The following is a 6,528-nucleotide window of genomic DNA, read 5'->3' as shown; positions in this document are numbered from 1 at the left end:
GGTGCAAAGGGAGAATAGCACCCGGAATGCGAGAAACAGAGAAAAAAGCGTTGAAAGTTAATGATACAAAAACTGGGAAAATGTCTCATATAAACGGCGGGGGACGGGGGGGGGGGGGGGGGGGGGTTAGGGGACGCTCACTGACAAAGAGGCAATAACATGACTTATGTGAACCGAGACTACACGAAATTCTAGACACAAGATGATACTCCCACACGATGCAACAAGAAACTCCCACTTAAATACACGGACAGGGACTAATCACAGAATACACAGCCGGCCATGAGAGTAAAGGGAAGCAAGGAAAGATACAAGAGGCGAAAAGCACACTATAACCCGGGCATCATAAACAGGGGAAAACACGCACACATCCACCCAAACTCCCAACAAAAAGGGACAAGAAGTCACAGGAATCTCAGAAACATCAGGGAACGTGCTCAATGCATGTGCCGACCAACTAGTACCAGTCTTCACAAACATTTTCAACCTGTCATTAGAACAAGCCACCATTCCAGCCTGCCTAAAAGTGGCCACCATCATCCAACTACTCAAGAAGTCACTAGCAAACAATCTGGGCCACTACCACCTAGTAACTCTCACACCAATCATGAAAATGTGCTATGAAAAACTGGTACTGAAACTCATCAAAGCCTGTCTTCCCATCATCCACGACTCACATCAGTTTGCATATCGGCTGAATAGATCCCCGAAAATGTACCATATTTATGTACTCGCAAAGAAGCCGCCCGCGTACAAATATGTTACTTTTAAGGGAAAATCTTAAGAAAAACCATTGATGTTGTATTTCTGAGATATTACTATATGAATCAAAAGCACATTATTAGGGTAAATATCATAAGGAAGTTAATATGCCTGTCTTGGGAAATGCAAAATATCAAATTATTTAATTTGAAAAAAAGAGTCTATCTTGATGGGAACCTAATGCTTTCTAATTACAGAAACACCCACACAAACAATCACACAAACATTTTAATCGTTTGCGTTAAAAGTTAACCTCCTTGTTTTGCATTAAGTCATACACCTCTATCAATGCTATCAATTTAGCTGTTGTGCATAGGAATGAGGTGGTAATAGCTTTGCTTCTTAAACTTTAGTTTACCAGTGGTGGACAATCAGGGCCTGCAAGGCCTTCTCTGCTTGCCTAAAAATATATCTGAATCACAGACTGATATTAATAATGTTTTGTCTATGAATACTTCCTTTCATTGCTTACCCCCTGGTTGTGCTGCTTCCAGATGTGTTTTCATATTTAAGCATCTAACCAATCACATTTCAGCTATTATGTGTTGCCAGGGTCAGAAATCTGCATTAAGGCCTTGACAATTAGATCTGCAGGCTCTGCTGCATAAAACAAGCGTCGATAAAACTGTTGCTAAAACCAGTCAGATTTCGAGTTGGCGACACCACAATGCTTTGTCCCAGGCATAGGGATATGTCATTGCCTTTTAGCAGGCGTAGGGATACGTCATCGCTTTCACCAATTATGATTGGCAAGTGATAGCGTGGACTAGCCAGGCTACCAAAATGTATCTGGAGCGAGCTGCACACGCAAATATATACTTGTGTTGATTTGATAGCGGTTTTGTCAACCCCCAATGGCTGAAGGAGAAGAAATTGATTTGTTTGCAGATTTACTGTCAAAGCCATTTTCAAGACAAACTTTTCAAGAAAAAATGCTGGACATCATTAAGAAAGGTTGGAAAACTCAGAAGCAAGCAAGCCTGTCACAACCAGGAACGAACATTTTCAGCACTAAATCGGATTAAAACATGCCAGAAATATCACAGGACAGGCTCGACCCTAAACATTAGCTTCGATGGCGATAGAAAAGATGGAGGAAAGAAATGAGGATGGATTTTGGTGAGTTAAATATGGTTTTATTCCTAATTAATAATTCAATTGTGTAAAGTTATTATTGATGCTTTTTTTGTGTCGCAGCTGTCGCTGCAGTAGAGGTTTTATAGCCATAAAATAGTTTTGGGGGTTGGATTGATTCAGACAGCTGAAGGTGTCGTCAGGCAATTCACGGACCGCCGCTGGTGTATACCGTATTTACTCGCATATAAGCCACCTGCGCGTAAAAGCCGCACCCTGAAAAGTGAAATTATCATTCATTTTCCAACCAAATTGTATGTTTGCCTTAGGAATGGAGAAATTGGGGCTTTTCGAAACCACAAACCACTGTTGAGACAATTGTCCTGAAATGAATCAATGACTTTAGGCTTTTAACACTACAAAAGAGCAGAGTCCACAGCATAAGTGGAGGCCAGGCTGTTGTAGTCCAAAATTTAACATTGTAGCCTTGTGACAACCAAATATGTGATGTCCACACATGTGGACAACAGGTCCCGGAATGCTGTCATGTATTGAGTCCCCCTGCCCCCACTGGGCCACTTAGACCTCAACCTGGTCAATCTGATCCCCACCTACCTCCCTATGGTGAGGGGGAAAAAACAACCATGGGGATCATACAAAGATGGACCGGGGAGACCAGCATGGTACTGAGGGACTGTTTTAAGACCACTGGGAGGTGCTGGGCAATTCACAGGGGAAAGACATTGATAGCTTGACCCACTGTATCACAGATTATATTAACTTCTGTGTTGAGAACATTGTACCCTCCAAGAAGGTCCGTTGTTTCTCCAACAGTAAGCCGTGGGTCACTGTAAGGTAAGGCAAAGTGTCTTTGCAATTGCTTGTTCATATTGTATTAGTTTTTGTAAGTATAACAGCATCATAGTCATCCTTATGGCTGACATGTCAGCATAAACACCCAACTGTCTGACTGAATAATCAATCTTAGTCTTGTGATTGGGTTGACATGTCAGCACAATTACTCAACTGTCCGACACTGATCAATTACTTTTTGCCCTGCAAATGACTGAAAAGTATCTGTCCAAAGTCCTGGTGAGAACTGTCAGTTTTGCCTGTATTTAAGACACACTCACTGGTCATTCGACAAGAGTTGCAAGAACATCGCGCTGAACAGCACTCCACTGTTAGAGCTCTCACTCTCCACTTTGCAGTTCGGTAATGAACCTATTTCCTATTTAAATTCATCTCTCTTTCTTAACCTGCTCCTGAAGTTGTATTTTCAGATCTATCAATTACTGTTCTGTAACTTTAAACTATTCTTGTAACAAAATGATTTTTTTCTTTTTTTTCCTTTTTTTTAACAATCGAACAACCAAACCCAAGTTATCCAACAATAAATGAAAGTCTCGAGTGCAATTTCTTCGTGTGTGTGTTGTCATTGTCTATGTATACGTGTGTCTGGGCTTAGTAAGGGCATCGTGCGGCGTACACCCTTGTCGGACCCATGTTTTTCCATGTATGTAGTAATCCAACAATAAACCAAAGTCTCGAGTGCAATTTCTTCATGTGTGTGTTGTCAATGTCTATGTATGCATGTGTCTGGGCTTAGTAAGGGCAGCGTGCGGCGTACACCGTAGTCGGACCCATGTTTCTTCAATGATCACCAATTCAGTTTAGGCGGTGACCGTGAGAGGCGGCCACAACGTGTGTAGACTGCCTGGACTGGTGAGTCGTTGCGTCTCCCCGGTGTCAGGCATCATCCTGGTGCTGGTGTAGATGGGCTGCAAGGAGCCAGACTGCTTGGGGCGCTCGGGCTTTCCGCACAGTGCCATTCCCCATGGCCTGACCCATGGGCTGTCTCCGCCCGGGCTGATGTCCCAGTCACTGGTCCCTGTTCCAGACTTTGTCGTTCCGGACCCTTTATTTGCGCTGAGCACTCTGCCATTCGTAGATCCAGGCGGTTGCGTCTGTAGAGAATGCCGTGAACATCCACACGAAGTCTGTGCTGTTTGCATTGGTAGATGTCCCGTGCTACCGAAACACCGAATGGCAGCTTGAGCCACCTCATGCGGCCCCAAGGCATCCAAAATGTTGTCAAGCGACTGCTTTCCTCATCAAGTCTGCACTCTAGAAAAGCGTCGCGGGCATCGACCAATGTACATATTTTAGCCTTGGGTAGCTTGTACAGTACATCTTCAAGCGTTGGCATGTGATAGTGAGACCTCAGCAGTGCTCGGTTTCAGGGTTTAGGGTCGATACACAGTCTTATCTTTTCCGGTTTTGCAACTGTTGCACTGGTGTGACATTGCCTGCTCTGATGTGTCTGTCTAATTCGTCCTTGACCCTCTCCCTTAATGCTACAGGAACATTCCGAGATGGGCACTGTAGTGGGGATACGTTTGGATCGAGCTCAAAGTGTATTTCACCTGGGACTGACTCCGCAGGGTCACTGAAGACGTCAGCATACTTGTATAGCAGCTGCTCTTTCGTGAGGGACATGCCTTCTTCTCAATCTATTTTATTCAACTCCTCAGGTATTGTGAATGTCAATAGGCCCAGGCACGCACGTGTTTTCTCAGAGAGGAGGGGCTCTTGGTGCATTTCCACCACCTCATGCTTTTCTCCTTTGATGACGCATTCTGTGTGGAATCTCCCTTGTGATAGCATAGTTTCACCTGAGTAAAATCTCAGCCTCGTTGAACTTGTATGTAGGGCTGTACCGGGCGACAAGTTCTCTTTGGTCCTACTGCTCATGACGTTGCAACTGGCACCAGTGTCTAGCTGGCATGCTTGTCTTTTCTTATTCAATCGCAGGTGCACAAACCATTTCTTACCTTTTGAATTCACTGTGCTGATGCATTCTGTGTCTATGAACGTATTATCCATATATCCGCCTTCAGCTCCGTCTTCATCTCTGCTCTCTTGCTCTTCAGCTTCCAGCACATTTACTTTCTTGGTCCTGTTAACCGCCTGACATACCTTGGCAAAATGATTTACCTTACCACAGGCCGGGCATTGTTCCTTGCCACGCTTGTGGCTGTTTCCGCTGTATTTGCAAGCCAACTGCTCTCTTCTCTTGTCCAGCATTCTATATCTCCCAGTCTGTCTCTCTGCTGCATACACACTTTTCACTCTTACTTGCAGGCTCTCCATGGTTTTTATGTGTTTCTCAATCAGCTCAGCAAGCTGACATATTTCCACTGCCTCTGGCAGCTTGAGGTCTCGCTTACGCAGCAAGCACCTTCGAGTGTCCTCACTTGCAACTCCGAGCACAAGCCTGTCACAAATCATCTCATCCTTTAACTCACGGTACCCACACGATGTAGCTCTTTCCTTTAGCCCTGTTAAAAAACTGCTCATTGGCTTATCAGTCTCTTGTTTTCAGCAACCAAACATATCTCTCATAATTCTTGTTTCTTGCAGGTTAAAAAACTCCCCCAACTCATTCACGATAGCAGTTGGGTCTTTACTTTGGTCATGCGTCAGTACCACGTTATTATTAGCCGTCTCAGGGCGGCAGCTTGCACTTTCTCAGGTTTCTTGTATAGCCCTGTGGCTAACACGAAGTCCTCAAATCCATCCCGAAAAAAGTCCCAGTTCTTTGCCAAATCCCCGGACATCTGCATGCCCTTCGGCACCGGAATCTCATTGTTTGCCATTGCTTCGAGTTTTCGCCAGCCACTTCTGACACCATGTTTCAGATCGTGTCCTAATTTGAATGAATACAAACCACAGCGCAAAGCATTATTGGTCAAATTGAGAACATGTTAAAGTGATGACTCACTAGATGTCACTATACATAACTGTAATCTGTAACCGTTTTCACTTAATAAAAAAACTCAAACAATGTTTTAGATGTATAGAAAACTTAATATCGAATTCAGTTCTTTTAATCCGATTTTTAAAAAATCTAAATATTAAATCCTAATTGGTATGATATATGGTAAAATCGAGTTGACGTTAATGCAGCCCGCGAACCAACCGGAGTTTGGCTGACTTGGGGTTGAACCCAGGAAAATCAAAAACAAAGTCGGTAGTGTCAAACCTTTTTGCTCAAAGATCTACTTTTCAAGGAGCCAACTTTAAGCGAGATAGCCTTTTTTTCTGGGTCAATGACAAAGCTGAGCAGTTACTATGTCTACTGATGCCAGTAAAATCCCGTAGTAGTGAAGGTGGGTAGTAATCATGCTTGGACACGTGATGGCGCTGTTTCCAAGCTCAAGTCCCGTATTAAATTTGATTTATTTTGACGCTTTGGCTTGATTGAATTTAACTTAACGGTGCGTATTGTTATGCTTTAACGCCTCAATTTTTTTCTGCCTCTCAGCTGGGAAATACCCACACACACTTTCCCACACGGGCACGCGCACAGCAACTTAGGTGCACATGGTAACTTAAACTCTTAGAGTATCGTTATATTTTAATACACGCATTTATTATTTAGTCTGTTCTCAAATCAGTCGCATGACATTTATCTCAAACACAAACTGGCTTGAATGCTCATAAATGGGTTCACTAAACCCACCAATTATTTTTAGGCGCAGACCGGAATTGATAGTGCGTTTCCTTCTCACACGTTTTTCGGAGGTTGTAACTTCAATTTTACCAGTGAGCTAAACCTGAAATAACGTTCAAACAGAAGTTTCTTCCACAAGACAAAAAGCTCGGAATAACGGCCATGGGTAAACTGCC

This window comes from Stigmatopora nigra, chromosome 16, assembly GCF_051989575.1.
Source record: "Stigmatopora nigra isolate UIUO_SnigA chromosome 16, RoL_Snig_1.1, whole genome shotgun sequence".
Lineage (NCBI taxonomy): Eukaryota > Metazoa > Chordata > Actinopteri > Syngnathiformes > Syngnathidae > Stigmatopora > Stigmatopora nigra.
Note: the sequence above shows the minus strand (reverse complement) of the source record.